This window comes from Chelon labrosus (assembly GCF_963514085.1).
Source record: "Chelon labrosus genome assembly, chromosome: 21".
Taxonomy (NCBI): Eukaryota; Metazoa; Chordata; class Actinopteri; order Mugiliformes; family Mugilidae; genus Chelon; species Chelon labrosus.
Window position 1 is genome coordinate 20941594 of NC_140354.1, and position 15767 is coordinate 20957360.

A 15767-nucleotide genomic window follows, 5' to 3' on the forward strand; every position below is an offset into this window, starting at 1 on the left:
GATTAATAGAAGAGGTGCATCAATGTGCATTAACATGAATAACATGGAGTTATCTGTTACGGAAAGGTGAGTTGTGAGTTGCAGCAATGATACTCCTTGATGGCAGCAGCCATCCCCAGCAGGATGCAGCCTGACACAGACACACACACACACAAAAAAAAACCATGAAGAACAGCACAAGGTGTTGACCTGGCCTCCAAATTCACTAGATCTAAAACTGATCAAGTATCTGTGGGATGATCCACAGAGGCCCCTCCCCTCAAAAGCCCCTCCCCACTAACAACATCCTGTTGCCAGACACAACAGGACACCCTCAGAAGGCCCATGTCCATTCTCTGATGAGTCACCACATGGAAGACCTACACAATATTAGGAAGGTGGTCATAATGTTATGCCTGATCGGTGTATAATGACTTAGACTATAATATTAACATTATTACAGCCAAAAATACAGTTTAAAAGGTCATAAGGGCAATAAAAAAAGGTTATACGGATTCTTAAGCACCTAAGTAGTTAGGCTAGTTGATTAAGGCAGTTATTGTACTCCACCTTTAAACGTATAATAACAAGACAACTGATTGATTAATTGGTTAATGTGCTCATTAATGTGGAAGCTGATTCCAGCTAATTTGTATCCCTGGCCCCTATAAGGTGGCAGCATTGTGGTACAAGTGCACAGTTCTTATCTAGGGGTTTTACAAGAAGGCCCAGAGCAGGATGTACTTCCTGAGGAGGTTCAATTTATCCTTCAACATCTGTAAGAAGCTCCTGGGGATCTTCTACCAGTCTGTGGTCGCCAGCGTTCTGTCCTACGCTGTGGTGTGCTGGGGTGGGAGCACCTCAAAGGCAGACCTCTCCAGGTTGGAGAAGCTGATCGGGCGGGCTGGCTCGGTGGTTGGCACGAGGCTGGACCCTCTGGCTACTGTAGCAGAGAGAAGGACGCTTAAAAAACTAACAGGTATCCTGGACAATGCCAGCCACCCTGTGCACATGACCATCAGTAGCCAGCGAAGCACCTTCAGTGAGATGCTGCTCCTCCCAAGGTGCAGGACAAATAGACTGAGGAACTCCTTTGTCCCCTGTGCCATCAAACTGTTTAACCACCACTCACTTGGGGGTAGGAGCCAGTTTTCTTGTTTTGGGGTTTATTTACTGCTTTCTATTCGTGTACATGTATGTCTGACAGCGCTGTATGCGATGGAGATGTCAATTTCCCTGCGGGAACCTCCCAAAGGGATCAATAAAGTTGTCTATCTATCTATCTATCTTGTATCCGCTAAAGTTTTTATAGATGATACAAACTTTGATCTTGAAAACCCGTTTCGAGCTTCGTCCTCCTATAACCCTTCACAGTATTCTCATATATTTTTTTCATATACAAGCTTTGGCTATTTTCTGCCATACAGCCCGTTGATTGTGCTGCACGGCCGAGACGAAGATCACACAGCACAGTGCACAACTCCCCCAAGCCTCCATCCTGCATCCTCCACACACCCGCCAACATATTCTACAGCCTCTTTGCAGTTGCGCGCTCCTAGAACAAACCGGCCTTCGGGGACAGAACCCTGAGACATCTCCGCTCAGCTGGTGGATCATCTGCTGTTCTGTCTCTCAGAAGACCGACGCATGGCGGGAGGTAGCGCTTTGATGCCGGAGCTGGAAATTTCTGCACAGCGAGAGACTGCGGTTGCGTTTCTTGTTCGAGTGTGAAGGCGCAGACCGTATAATCCTTTAAAATTCTAATCACATTGTGTCTCACTCTGGTTTTGCTCAGGTTCGCCTCATCTCCTGCAGACCTTCTCTTGCTTTCTTTGGCCACATGCATGCACACACACAAGGAAAAAGTTAGTGTGCCCTCATATACAAACCCCCTTCCCTTCTTCTTCCTCCTCTCCCTGCTTGACACATCAGCATGACAGCACTGTTTCTAGCCCTCTTGCACACTCAGTCCGACGCACACAGTGAGTCACGCCGTTAAAGAAAAAATGCCCAAGCCGCCGACCTTGCCCGCAGCTTTCTGGCCAAACAGCCCAAACATCGCATTCACCCGACGCACCACGGCCACGCGGGTGTGGCTTTCACCTATGGTTCTCGCCGGCCTGGCCGTCTTTGGCGTTTGTGACAGAGTGACGCGCGTTGTCAAGCCAGCCCCGAACCTCACACTGCAGTTGGAAGGTGACGTCAGGCCGGCCGGGGGGGAGGAAGGGGAAGGGGAGAGGCGGAGGGGAGACGCCAGGAGACAGAGATAGAGAAGAAACACAGGGTGGGAGAAGCGCGGGAGATAAACAATGCAGTGATAAGGGACGGAGCAACCGAAAAAGTGTGCGTACAGTATCAAGCGGTTGAAGGAAGACACGAAGATTAAGGGAAAGACGAGGGAGAAGAGAACACGTGGGCCGAAAGATACATTCTTCTGATGTATTCTTTAAGAAAAAAATGGAAAACTCACAGCTTCATTGAACATTAAGGTGCATTTTTAGTCAATTTAAAAAGCCTGCACACGCAAGAGCTATTCACACTGTTCATTAGCTCAGATTTAAGTGATCCGCATGAATCAGCAGGTTACCATCAGAGAAATGGAAAGAGAGAGAGAGAGAGAGAGAGAGAGAGAGACCACTTGTTCACATCAGATCAATTTGCTGCAGTCTTGCAGTTACTCTTCCGGACAGAAGATAGCGTTGTTGCACTGCACGAGTTCAGTGCACAATTATCTATGTATGTGGGCCACGTTTGAGTGGATTCGACTGTAGATGCGTGCGAGCTGATGTGCATGAATATGCGAGAGAGCGCACATGCATGCATATTTATCTTGTGTGCTATCAAACGCGTAAAACCGTAATGAGCGAGACTCCCTCGCGTCCACGTGCATGTAGCCAACTTGAACTAACGTGAAATCAAGTCTACATGTGTCATGTTTGGAATGCAAAGGGCGCCGTTTAAGCGCAGCGCACAGGTTTATGTAACCTGCATGATGTGGCTTCAGCCTTTGGGATCATTTAGATCATTTATGCATACAAGGCCGGGGCTAGACTCAGCCAGGCTGGGGGTCTCCTGGGCTGGATCACAGCTGTCCCCCCCCCCCCCCCCCCGCCCCCCACCACCGCCTGCCCCAAAGTCTCACAGGGTTTCTCCAGTGATGGGCGGAGGAGTGAAGGTAAAGGGCAGGAGCTCTGAGGCTACACATCGCAACGGCAAGTGATTTCTCCTGGGTGCTGTGATGGGATGGTATTTATGACTCCGTGTTTTTAAATCTATACCGTGCGGAAGGTGGAGCAAGCCGCAAAGGAGATTGAATGCAAACATGTTTTATAGCTGTGTTGCCGATCTGAAAAAAAAAAAGAAAAAGAAAGAGAGATCAACATGGGATGAAATCTCTGAAAATAAATGTTTTATTGTTGTTTTGGACCATGTGAAGGAAACTCTGAGAAGGAAGAGTTAAAATGAATGTGTCAGACATCTCTCAGGCATCATCTTTAATCCACCTCTGTGCGAATCTTACACTTCTCCGTCTTGTTTATCATTTATGGAGGTCACGTCATTTGGGAAAAACGGAGCTCCGAGCCGCCGCGGAACACATTCACACGCTCCAGGAGTGGATGTGATGTGAGGCAGTTTGATACCGGCTGCGGAGTCTGGGAAAGGAGGCGGCGGGTGCGAAGAACGGGAGATTAAAATGCAGAAGCGGCATATAAAAGAGCAGCATTAATACACAAGTGCAATAAAACCTTTACCTTTATACTTTAGCCACTGGGTTATTGCCACAAAAGCAATCTAACTTCAGTAATGAAACAGTGGAGCTGCAGTGCGGTATACACTTCACCAAAGACTGCTGATGACCAGCTGCCTCCTAAACAGTTGTGACTCATCAGAGAATGGACATGGGCCTTCTGAGGGTGTCCTGTGGTGTCTGGGAACAGAATGTTGTTAGTGGGGGGGCCTTTGAGGGGAGGGGCCTGTACTTGATCAGTTTGGGAACTACCCTGCTCTATCTCATTGACTGGGCGTCGCCACTTCCTTGCATTGACCAAACTGCCACTATTTGTTGTTTTTTGTGTAATTAATACTGCTCTACCTCCACCACAACTCTCACAATCCCTCGAGACCGCTTTACGGATCGGTTGGCATGGCAACTGGTATGTCACATCCTGTTTCTGAAGCGTCAAATGACTAACTAAAACAAAACTTATCCATTCTATTCTATTAACTACCTAAAAGTCCCAAGTCCCGCCCACTAACATGGAGGGGGTGGAGCTTATAACCTATACTGCAGCCAGCCACCAGGGGGAGCTCTACTTGCTTTGGCTTCACCTTTAAGGGTCACGTCCGCCGTCTATCTTTACACAGTCTATATGCTCTGTCTACACTGAGACACTTAGCCTGATTGCTGGTTGGAGGACAGAGCCTGGTAGTCGTCGTCGTGTTTCAGACAAGAACTGAATATTGGTTAATACACAGGATTAGATGTTACTTTGTGCACAAAACACATTTGGAGGCCCTGTCCAACTGAGAAACCCTAACATACCTACGGAGATATGACGATTAACCTACAATCTAAATGAAGTAAATGCGGCTGGCTTGTGTGGCCCACAGAGCAGCGGAGGATAATTCAAACCTTGTGAAATATAAGCTAACCAAATGCTGCTGGATTGTATGGCCTGCTCAGCAGCTAACCACACAACATGAAGACATCAGACACCTGGCCTTGCCAACAGCAGTATGCAGCATGTCACTGGGGTTTTCAAGTGGGCAAAAATGCCTGAAACCATCCTTATAAAAAAATTATTTGATGTGTAATTTAGTGTTTTATCATCAGCTAACATGGAGGGGGTGGAGCTTATGACCTAAACTGCAGCCAGCCACCAGGGGGAGCTCTAATTGCTTTGGCTTCACCTTTGAGGAGCACTTCCGCCGTCCATCTTTACACAGTCTATGCTGTATCTACACTGAGACACTTAGTCTGATTGTTGGTTGGGGGTCAGAGCCTGGGAGTCATCGTCGTGTTTCAGACAAGAACTGAATAAAGACTTTGTAGAGAAGATGCTAATGGCTAGCAGCAGATGCAAAATCATTGCTTCCCAGCGCATTTACAGTTTGGAATCAAACTAAACCACGTACATTTCGGATGACTAAATAAGCTGTAAGTACTGCATACATACATATATATATATTTGTGTACGTATGTATTTCTGATAGTTGCTACAGTAAATCACACTGTTACTAATTAATGCCGTACATGAGTATAGTAAATAACATCTGTCATAATTACGCTGCATAAATCTGAACTTTGAGATTAAAGTTTGAAACAGTTTCTTCACTGAAATATTTCTCCGTTTGAACTCGCTATTATGTTTTTCATTAGATTAATGGAGCAACAACGGTACAATTAATGGTATCGACTACTCAGAAAGTGTTAAATAGTTCAATTGAAAAAATAATCATTAGCTGCAGGCTGGGTGTTTATTGGCTTTAGGGATTTGCCTCGCACATCGAACACTCATTTAATTATTTCTGTGATATTGGCTTCGTGAGCAGCTCAAATTGGTTTTGTTTATGGCGGTGGGTTCACAGTTTTCATTTCATGAGCTAAGCGTTCTCCTTCTATCCATGTAGCGATGCTCCTCTGATTCATTTAAGAAGAAAGGAATACAGGACCACAAGCCTCTGTTTGTCAGCCTGCAGAAAATATACATAAAAAAACTAAAGAAAAAACATGTGTATGCTAATTTCCTAATTTGTAGATGGAGATGGATCCCTCTGTAGCTTGTTTACCTCTCCCACTGGTGTCTGTCAAAGAAAGAAACAGAAGAACTGAAAGTAGAAGACAGCAGAGATCTTGACTTGCGTCTGAACATCTATGCATGTGCATTTCTATGCGGCTTACGCCTGCAGCTAAGTGCTGGCTAAGAGGATAAAAGAGCAGCATGTCCTTGATCCATACGCTGACTTATATCACAGTTACTCTAATAATAATGGGCACAGACTCTTCTGCGCTGACGGTAATGACTGCAACCGTACAATCAGTTTGAAAGAGAGCTTCAAGTGAAAGCCTAATGGGTAAAAAGCAAGGGGATTATGAAAATGTAGGCGGGCCGCTATCAGTCAATGAAGTTGTTGTAAGTTAAATGACTAAATGCACATCTTTGTGAGTTAATTCAGCTGTAAACAACAGATGGCCCCTTTGTCGTCGTGCTTTAACTGCCGCTGGTGTCTAAACAAAAAGAAGTTACACACAGATTTCTTTCTGTTCTGTTTTCTGGTTGCTGTCAGTTGTGAATGTTGCACGCCCTAAATAAATATACCGTGTACAGCTCACTGAAATGTGCAAGGATCTTTTCCCTTTTTACACATTGCACCAACAAAACCAATTCTTCGTTTTGTTTCGTCAGGCACGACTTGTTTTGCGGAGAATCTACGCCAGTCAGCCATGGCCCATTCTGAGAGGCCAACTGTTGCAGCAACCTCAACATCCATGCATAGAAGACAATTCCATGTTTGCTGCACAAACTCACTGGAGTCTGAGCTTGATTTAGAACTGCAACTGGGTTTGCATTTGTACCTTTTGAAGTCTAATAAGAACATGTGCACAGCTAAATCTAACTTCAGACACGTTCTGAAGGGGCTGTAATCGTCATCTCGTTGCAGCTGTGCATTAATAATGTTCATACCTTCGCGGCAGCTACCATAATGTCTGACAGAGACCTTTAGCCTCTCCAGATGCAGGTACAAATCAGCATCAAAAGAGAGCACTTTGTGGTGGTAATCACCAAGATAATAGAAACAAATGAGGACTCTGCTGTAGCCCTGAAAGTGGAGTCAACTTCAACTCTCTAGCTTATCGCTAATGTTTTTTGTATGTGTATGCGAGAGGTCATAGTAATAGACAGTGAGAGCTCATTTAGGGACACCATACTTTAACAGGAAAAGGCCTCCCATTTGCGCAAATTCATGCTGCAAAACTCACATTCTGCCACATCTAAATGGTATTCTCTTGGTGTCAGATCTGGTGGCCGAAGGGCAATGAACCAAAGATTGGTTCCCTGGCCCCTGCAAGCTTCCAGATGTGGTGCGTAATTGAATTGGATGATCTGATAATGTCAAATGGTTTGTTAAAAACTCCCTGGGAAGTCCTTTTTGGAAACTGCTTGGAAAAGGGCACTTTGCAAAAAAAAAAAGAAAAAAGAAAGCTCAGCAGATGATTGTACCAACATCTGAACACAAAAATCCACAGTCTGAGGAGCTTGAGAGCTAGCTAGCGGTCAGAATAGCTAGCTGTGCAATTAGCACAAGAGTAGACGGTTCTTTGATTCTTTCATTGTCTGTTACCGCTGCCCATACAGCCCAACCTGATCTCAAGAGGGCTAGACCAGTACCATTAGAGCAGCCTTTCTCAAACTGTGGTACACGTACCACTAGTGGTACGCGGGCTCCCTCTAGTGGTACGCAAAATAATACTTATACTAAAATAAAATAAAATACATTTAAAAGGTGTCTCTGTTTCAGAAAGGAGTCACTAAAGCTGAGAAACAAGAACTGCAGTTAGGCATAGCCTGTTTTGATTTTTGTGTTTTGTTTTTTGAAGTCAAGTACAGTAACATTTCAGCACAGCACAGTTTTATTTAAATTTTAAGTACAGTTTCAAATAACATTGAAGATTTGTTTTATATTTATTTTATTACAATGATTAATTTTCATATGCAGTGCATTTTAATTGATTTTTTTATTTAAGTAAAGTTTATGATTTTCCAATTTTAAACACAGTGTTCCATCTGTGTATGATTGTTACCGTGGCCAACAATATTAAATAAACTTGTTAAATAAAACTTTTAAAATGTTTTTCATGAAAACTTTGGCCTACTCCGCTACTGTACTTTAATGTTGGTCATTAGGTGGTACTTGGAGAGCCAAGTATTTTCTCAGGTGGTACCAAGTGTAAAAAGTTTGAGAACCACTGCATTAGAGCATAACAACCTGCTTTGTGGTTAGGAATAGCCGTTACTCTAAATTGCAGTTAATGTCTTTTATGTAATTTTCTCACTTTGCATCCCACGGGCCATATTGGACCCTCTGATGGGCCGGTTTTGGCTGTAGATGTTTGACATAGTTGCCCTAGAGGGTCAAATTGGGTGAGAGGTGGAGTACACCCTGTATCAAAGGGCTAACACTCACATGCACACATATTCAGAACTTAAAAAACCTTGATTCACAAATTAACCTGCATTTACTGTAAAAAATAAATAAATGTGTACACAAGGAGAACATACAAACTCTGCACAACTTGGGCCAAACCCATTGGCTCCGTAGTAAGATTTGTGCATAAAGAGCGCTCTTAGGAGTCATCGTCAACATGCCTACAGCTGGCAGTACGTAACCTTTCCGTCAGACGCCCGTCTCTACTGACTCTCTCTGTTGTCGGCATGGCATTTACATGGATAGAACTACTGCTCACGGGATATTTAGTCACACCATTGTGAATAAAAATGCTCTACATGCCCAAGGGATGAGCAGTTTCAGAAATACTGACACCACAAATGACCCCAGAGTCTCTGGGATCACAGTTTTGCTGAAACGGACACTTGATGTAAACATTAAACGCAGCTGCCGACCTGTGTCTGCTTGATTTTATATGATTGCCTGATTGAATAACTGCAGAAATAAGCAGGTGTTCCTGATAAAGTGCTTGGTGAAAACGTGTCAGGGAGAACTGGCGCAAAACAATGTTTTCATGTTCCAGTAAAAACAGGACACTTTTCCAGATCGGCTCATGATGAACTCACCAGTCTGTCTCACAACACGGGACAAGAAGCAGCGCATATATATATCACAGCCGTGGAAATTACACACCGACCACATAAAGAACAACAAACCAAACATCGTAACAAAAAACTCTAAAATTGTGCCGCCAAGATTCACTTTAAACGCTGCGTGCAATTTGGATGCAAATGCCGCTTGAAATGTTACCTCTGAGACTTCATTAAAACCTGTTTTGTGTAAACACATCCCAGCGGGTATCCGGACCAAATGAGCAATGGTGATGCCTCCAAGTTTCCAATAACTGTAAAGTAAAGTAAAACTCAGCCATGCAACAAAAAAAAAACATGTAGGTGCACACACACACACAAAAGAAACATTCACTGACTGGCACAAACACGCAGAGTTAAGTGTGCTTCAGGATATGTTCATAAATATGTACAAAGGTACACATGTAGCCTTTCAAAAAATAAAAAAAATCTCTCAGCACCAAGTAGTCCCTGTATCAGAGAACGTCCAAATACATGAGCCTTTGGTATGAAATCTTTACATCTCTTCCTTCTTGTCATTTTAACAAACAATGAATAATACATTTAAATGTTGTACTGTCATGCAGTAAGTACATTTCAGTGTTCTGCTCTGATGGGAGCCTTTACCAGCAAGAAGCTGGATAAAATATTTGCTTGAACATTGATTCGACTTCCTCAGTCAATATTTTGCACTGACTCATCTGAAAGTCTCTGTCTGTAAGAGCTAGGGCGTTTTTTATCAATAGGCGTTCTTGTCAGTATTACTGAAACGTACGGTTCTAATCCATAGTACGCGTCAGACTAAGGACAGTCCAAGTACCTAGATGTGTTCTCGCCCTGTCTTTTTTATCGAGGATCCATCCGAAGGTAACTTGCGTGGGCAAAGATACACCCAGGTATCCAGAATGACCGCCCTGCATCCGTCCGTCCTCCAGAGACCACTGAATCTAACTTGTCTAGTCCAAACTACTGAGTACGTAAGTCTGAAGTTCACATACTTGGTTTAGATGAACACCCCTAGACTCATGTGTGTTTTATTCCCATGCTGTAGAGGGTATGGCATTGATTGTACGTTTCCCGCCACATTATTCCCACTGAGTCGGAATGGGTGGCCAAAGATGTAACCTTCAGTGGAAGAAACTGCAGAACTGGAAACAAAGCAAATGATTATCTGCTCAAATTCAAGGCAGCTGAACCCAAGAGTGATTTTTACAGTTTAACAATGGATATTGATTGTGGCTATGAATCGTGTTTCTTAACATTTGAAGGCATCCAATCTGGTTTGGACACCTAGGAAACACACAAAGCCAACCCTGAAGTCATAAAGAACCTTTGTTTGATGTTAAAGTAATAACCTTGGATACTATTTAACTACAACTTTTATTTGGCCCGACAGTCAACAGCGACGGTCGATAAGCGTATGTGACGTACCTTTGAGCGGTTGTTTTTGTCAGCCTATTCCTTATCTGAATCACAAGAAGGTCAAGGGGGTCTGCTTATTTTTCATTATCGGTTCATCTGGAGATTTAGATGCACAGGATCATTTGGAATGAGTAAAGCGCTGACCAACTGATTAGCATGACTGAGGAGAGGCCAGTACTCTTGCTTCCTAGCTCCTCAGCTAATATTAGCTCTAGGTTTCTCCTTTTTGGGCGGCACAGTGGCGTGGCGGTTAGCACTGATGCCTCACAGCAAGAAGGTTCTGGGTTTGAATCCATGGGCCGACTAGGGCCTTTCTGTGTGGAGTTTGCATGTTCTCCCTGGGTCCAAAGACATGCTCGTTAGGTTCATTGGTGATTCTAAATTGGCCGTAGGTGTGAGTGTGAATGGTTGTCCCCCTCTCTGTGTTAGCCCTGTGATAGACTGGAGACCTGTCCAGGGTGGCCTCTCGCCTAATGACAGCTGGGATAGGCTCCAGTCCCCCTGTGACCCTCCAGAGGACAAGCGGTCACAGAAAATGAACGAAGGAATGCGGGTATGAAGAGATGTTTATCTCTCACGCAGGTGCAGGACATACATGCTAGTTGGCTGTATTCTTTGCAATGCGTTCAAGTGATGAGAACCGACGCCACCATCAGCGACGGTAGTTCTTTGAGGCCGGTTTGGAGCGTCTGGTTAAGACTGCTTTGTTTGTGGCATTGGCATTGTTTCTCCTCTTTAAAGCATCCGTCTGCTCTGGTCAAAATTTATAGATTCTTGTTAGCAAATGAAGGTTCCTTGCTCTTTATACATACAGTAGCTCTTACATTTCCAAGTACTGATTTGTATGAACAGAAAACATTCATATGCCATGAATGTTAAGCTTTATCTGGATTTTTTTTATGCTTTCCTGCTGCTTTTATTGCCCTCTTGCAAACAATCTTTCAGCCGCTCTGCGCATGTACTACATTCCAACTTAAGAAGTCTGAAAGGGATGAGTCAGCACCTCTAAGTCCGAGGCCACGGTATTTGCTGTCGAACTCTCGAAGTTGTTTTCCCTATCAAATATGTTTTCATAACCTGCTATGCATGGGGTCAATATAGTTAGTTCATTAACTCTAGAGCTTAGAGCTCAGTTGCTGAATGTAAACGCAATGCTGTGATTGCTCTCGACCTCGGAATCTGATTGTGCACATATTCAAAGTGTGTAAATATGGCTTTTATAAAAAAAAATATATATATGTACCAGGTTGGGTTTTTTTCTGCACCATTGTTGAAAAATGAACAGCTTGAATCTGCTAGAATCTAATGTTAAATCATCTTCATCTTAATGTCAACACTTGCAAAAAGCCAAGCTAAAAGTAAGCATAAATCATTAATGTCTGCAGATACATTAGGGCTAGATCTCATCTTTTTCAAGCAGCCAGAGCACGCTTTTCCATGGCACTACCTGGGTTCGATCAAATATTTAAAACACTCACTCATCCTCGAAGCTTCGGCAAAGAAACTCAAGTGCTGAAAGTCTGCATTTTTATTAAATAAGTTTAACATGAGGTCTGTGTGCCCAATTTCAGCCATTCATACATTCAAAAATACTCCACCACCACCATGGCCAGTCCTTCGTCTGCAGAGGATTTGTTTAAAAAAAACTCGGGCATTGCCTTTTGCATTTATGGCTCTGCACGCTGCCTAGTTATTCCCTCTGCTCTTAAGCACGTTATAAGCTGGGATTAGAACATCAGGGGAACACAACTACTCTTCTTTTTCTATTTGATATGTGCTGACATGTTTGTGCAAAATGTGTGCGTGCAAAAGACAGAAAAGTCATGTGTGCCGTGAACAGTTCATGCAGCTGGAGCACCACGAGGACACTCTGAGGCTTCCATGTACATTAGAAGTGCATGTGACCTAACCGCGGCTGACAGGTTTTCGGACACTGGACAGCAGGGACGGGAGAAATAATCACTTTCGCATTGAATCATATACAGTGATACAAATCCTGAAGGCATTTGAACAGTAAAATGTTCTTCTTTCAAGCACAGAGTGTTTTATTTTTTGGCAGTTCAGGGCTGCTGGACATTTGAGTAACTTGTCCTCTGCATGAACCTCCATGAAAATCTCGTGCTGTTTTTATTTTTTGGAGACACAGTATTTGTGCTTTGTGTTTTCTGAAATATATCTCTGTAAAAACACTTAGATTTATGTGTATATCTTTATCTATGCTAAACTGTTGTGGTGAAGAGGGAGCTCAGCCGTGAGGCAAAGCTTTCGATTTACCAGCTGGTCTAGATTCCCGTCTTCAGCGGTCATGAACTTGGACTGAAAGTTCAGCCTACTCCTTCGAGTGGCTGGGCTCAGTCTCGGGGCTGTGACTCACCAGGTGAAGGTTGATAAGCGTCTGTGACCATAGTTTTGGAAGCGTGTCCTCTACCGGTGCCTCAAATCTGGCCTCTGACGGCGGGTTGTCAGTTCAGAGTTCAGTCACTCTGATTGCCTGTTCAGCTTAGTGAACCGGTGCATGTGAAGAGAAGCAGATATGACGAAAGTAAGCAAACGACAAAGTTAAGAGGACACACATCTCTTCTGAGCATTCAAATACATGAATATCTCCACAACAACATGAGCACCTAAAATGACTGAAGTGCAGACCATCTGTTCTGATGGATAATGCAGGCTTTTGGGTGTAGTCTTTGCAGTGCATTCGTGTGCAACCATTTGGTCCAGATGTGAGGCAACATCACGCCTTCGTTGCCAATCTTAGGAGATAAGGTGACGAGATCGAAGTTGAACCACTGGTTCTTTGCTTCCAAAAATGCCCCCTGGGGAAGACTGGGAATTTGCTGGAGAGAGATAACAAGTCTCATATGGCGAAGAAACACCTCGAGATCCCTCATGAGGAGCTCATTGCTCTGGAGAACCTTGCTCAGCTTGGTGACCCAACACTGCATAAGGAAATGCCCCCCCGGCTGCCTCCCTGTGGAGGTTTACCAGGCAGGACCAGCTGTGAGGAGAACCTAAGGAAGACTCAGAATTTGCTGGAGAGAAACCTGGAAACCCTTTGAGATCCCTCATAAGGAGCTCATTGCTAGGGAGAAGGACGTCTTGCTTGGGTTGTCGTCACCCAACCCAACTAATATTTTCACAACGTCATTATCGTCTAGTTTGAACTGTAACCAACTGACCAGCATGATTCAGAAGAGGCTTTCTCTGTATAATAGTTAGGCTTGTTGGATGCATTCTTTGCAGTGTATTCGTGAGCAACAGTTTGGTCCAGACGTGAGCCAACCTCACAGTTAGCCTTCATTGCTGGTCTTCAGAGATAGGGTGACGAGCTTGTTGCAGAACCTCTCCATCCATGGATGCCCCCTGGCTGCCACCCTGTGGAGGATTACCAGGCGGAGCCAGCTGGGAGGAGAACCTGAGGAAGACTCAGAATTTGCTGGAGGGATGACAGATCTCCCCTTTGCCTGGAAATGCCTCGAGATCCCTCATGAGGAGCTCATTGCCAGGGAGATGGAAGTCTGGAATATCTTGCTTAGCTTGTCGTCATTCAGACCCGACTTTGGACAAGTGGACGAATATGAATGGTTGGATTTTATTAAGACCTTGTGAATTATTAAATATTGTTCAGCGAGCCATTTGCCATTGTTTATGCGATTAGATTTGAATTCAGTACAACTTTGGGACTTCATGCAACATTCATCTACACTTGCATGCGACGTGCAAGTCCTTGTTTTCGTCAGTGTCTGCAGATGATGAATATTTCAGGAAGCTAATAACACGGCTGTCACTGTTCTCTCCGACAAGCAGATCTTCTGTAACTCATCCCACACCCCCCAGCTCCTACCCCTACCCCACGCCTCCTCTTCCTCTCACACTCCTCTCCGTCTTCATCGCCTTTAATCCCGTCACAGTTTCTCTCGGCCGCTCCCGGCACAGATTCAAGTGTCATCCTGTCTGCCTCTCTCCTCTCCCCCAGTCATTTGTCCGGGGCCCGCCGCCCTCCATCCGATCCCTTTCTGCCTCTCCAGTCATCCGTGCGCTTCTCCCTCATTTTTCTCATTCTCTACTCATCTTTCCATTCACCTCCCTTTCTCCCTGCTTGCCGGCTCCGTCTGCCCACTTTCTGTCCTCGTCTTCTCCGGCTGATAACAAGCAGGGTAGTGCAATGCCACGCTTCGCTGGGCTCCCTCCACGCTGCACATGAAGAATGTGAGCGGCATGGAGAGAGAAACACACAATCCCCGCAGACGCTCACTGGTAGCTCGAGCCCTCACTTGTTCTGCAAACACACACATATTGCAAACTGGAAAATATTTCATTTATCTACTTTCACCGTGAGTCATCGGCATTGTGAGCGGCTAGCGCCCCACTACGACGTAATGAAATCTGAAACTGTCTTTCACCAGCTTCACTTTCAAGAGTGCTGAAGCAGCAAGTCATGGATATGAATAATGCCATAATTCATGACCAGAACATTAATTTTTCTTGCTCGCCAGCCCTGGGTGCCTATGAAATGCTTTGCATAGCTCAAGACCACTTCTTTGTCCCCTTTTGGTCATCTAACAAAGTTGAACGTGAGAATATATGCTTTGTAAAGCTGCAAGACCAGCTTTGGGATTTGACATGTGTTGGAAGCAAGAGAAAGTCTTTTCAATCGTCTTAAATATTCAGGATTATAATATCCTGGAGTTTAATTTAAATAATACTGCTCCTTTGATATAAAAAAGACTGAAAACTAATAAAACATCTGAGCAGGAGTAGGCACAAAAACAATAAAACACATAAACTGGGGGTGCAATTCTTAGAAAAGCCTAACAGCATGAACGGTGATACTTGCTAATATATACAATTCTCTGCTGGTGGCTCCTCTTCTGGGATGCCGACGCTGTCCACAGGACAAACCACATCAACAGATTGCTGACCAGCAGGGGCAGCTAAGGCTGAACATTAACTGGCGGGGCAACCTCTCTTGACAGTGTCATGGTACTGACTTTTGAACATGTTCTCTAATCCTGTCGTGTCGTTTGCTCCGCCCTCGGTAGCCTCACCTGCGCCTCATTAGCCGCGGTGTGTGCGTTCGTGGTCCTGTCTTTCTCTTTGTCCTTTGTCAGTTCATCTGTTCGTTCGTCTGTTCCCTCGCCCAAGATCTGCCCGTTCATGTACCCTTGTGCTTCCTCGTGGTTGCTTTGATTTTGGTATAAGCAGCACTTTTTGTTACCTTACCGGAAGTCTTCGTTTCTTTTGTGCATGTCCTATGTTTGCGTCCTACATCCTTGCCACACTTTGTGACAGTCAGTCACCTAACCAGCATGTCTTTGGATGGTGGGAGGAAGCTGGAGTACCTGGAGAGAAACCATGCAGACACAGGGAGAACATGCAAACCCAGTCGACCCATGGATTCGAACCCGGAACCATCTTACTGTGAGGCAATAACAGATAAATAATAACAAAAATCCACGAAGATCTGCTTTCAAGACGAAATCAAACTTCATTTTCAGACCACAGACTGTATGAAGACAGACGAAGCCAGACAGACGGACGGAGCGTCACCCATATTGATTCCTGAAA